The following is a 2196-nucleotide window of genomic DNA, read 5'->3' as shown; positions in this document are numbered from 1 at the left end:
CCCCCCGCACACACACTTTTTTGTTGTGGTATACATACCATAATAGTAATCACTTTAACCATTTGCAAGTATACAATTCAGCGGCAGTAATTACATTCACATGGTTGTGTACTCATCACCACTATCTAATCTTTTTCATCATCCCCAGTATAGACTCTGTACTTATTAAACAGTAATTCCCCATTCCCACCTGCCCCCAGCACCTGGTAACCTCTTTTCTACTTTCTTTCTCTATCAAATTGCCTATTCTAGGTACCTCATTTAAGTGGAATCATATGACATTTGTCTTCTGTGTCTGGCTTATTTCACTACACATGTTTTCAAGGTCCATCCACATTGTAGCATATATAGCAATCAAAATTTCTGTCCTTTTTATGGCTGAAATAGTATTTCATTTTATGTATATACCACATTATGTGTATCCATTTATCTGTTAGATACTTGAGTTGTTTCCACCTTTTACTTATTGTAAATAACGCTGCTGTGAACATTGGTGTACAGATACTTGTTTTCAATCCTTTTGGATATATACCTACGAGTGGAATTACTAGGTCATATTGTAGTTCTAGTTTTAAACTTCAGGAATTGCCAAATTGTTTTCCATATCGATGCACCTTTTGTATTCCCACCAGCAATGCACAAGGGTTCACACCTCACCAACACTTGTTTTTTTCTGTTTTCTTGATTATAGCCATCCTAGTTGGTGTGAAGTGGCATCTCATCAGGGTTTTGATTTGCATTTCCCTAATGACTAATGATATTGAGCATCTTTTCATCTACTTCTTGGCCATTTGTGTATCTTCTTTGGAGAAATGTCTATTCAAACGTTTGCCCATTTTTGAATTGCGTTGTTTTGTTCTCTGCTGTTGAATTGTAGTTCTTTTTATATTCTGAATACTAATCCCTCGTCAGATATATAATTTGCAAATATTTTTTCCTGTCCTGTCGATTGTCTTTTCACTTTCTTGATAGTGTCCTTTGATTCACAAAAGTTCTTAATTTGATGAAGCTCAGTTTATCTATTTTTTCTTTTGTTGCCTGTGCTTTTGGTGTCATATCTATGAAAATGTTGCCATATCCAGGGTCATAAAGATTTTCTCCAGTGTTTTCTTCTAAGACCTTAATAGTTTTAGCTCTTAAGTTAAGTCTTTGATCAATTTTGAGTTATTTTTTGTATATGGTATAAGGTAAGGGTCCAACTTAATTCTTTTGTATGTGGTTATCCAGTTTTTCCATCACCATTTGTTGAAAAGACTGTCCTTTACCCACTAATTGATCTTGACACCCTTGTCAAAAATCAATTGACTGTATATGTAAGGGTTTATTTCTGGGTTTTCTATTCTATTACATTGGTCTATATGTCTACCCTTATGCCAGTACCATACTGTTTTAATTACTGTAGCTTTGTAGTAAATTTGAAGTTGGGAAGTGTGAGTCCTTCAACTTTATTCTTCTTTTTCAAGATTGTTTTGGCTGTGCAGGGCCCAGTGCAATTCTATATGAAAGATTTGCTTCCATTTCTTTGAAAAAGGCTGTTGGAAGTTTGGTAGGCACTGTGTTGAATCTGCAGATTGCTTGGGTGGTATTGACTTCATAACAATTTTAAGTCTTTCTATTCATGAACACAGAATGTCTTTCCATTTATTTAGATATTCTTTAATTTTTGTTAGCAATCTTTTGTAGCTTCAGCATACAAGTCTTTCACCTACTTGGTTAGATTTCTTCCTAAGTATTTAATTCTTTTGGATGTGATTGTAAAATGAAATTGTTCTCTTAATTTCCTCTTGTTCAATGTTGGTGTATAGCAACACAATGGACTTTTCAGTGTTAATCTTGTACCCTGCAACTTTGCTAAGTTTGCTTATTAGTGGATTCTTTTTGATTTCCTATATGTAGGATCATGTCATCTGAGATTAGGGATAGTTTTACCCCTTCCTTTCCAATTTGGGTGCCTTTTACTTCTTTTTCTTGTTTGATTGCTGTGGGTAGAACTTCCAGTACAAAGTTGAATAGCAGTGGTGAAAGTAGACATCTTTGTCTTTTTCGTGATCTTAGGAGGAGAGCATTCAATCTTTAACCATTGAGAATGATGTTGGAAGTGGGGTTTGTTTTGTTTTGTTTTTTTATAATACCCTTTATCATGTTGAGGAATTTTCCCTCTATTCTTAGTTTCCAGGAGTTTTTGTCATGAAAGAG

Source organism: Lipotes vexillifer, unplaced genomic scaffold, assembly GCF_000442215.2.
Source record: "Lipotes vexillifer unplaced genomic scaffold, Lipotes_vexillifer_v1.1 scaffold182, whole genome shotgun sequence".
Lineage (NCBI taxonomy): Eukaryota > Metazoa > Chordata > Mammalia > Artiodactyla > Lipotidae > Lipotes > Lipotes vexillifer.
Note: the sequence above shows the minus strand (reverse complement) of the source record.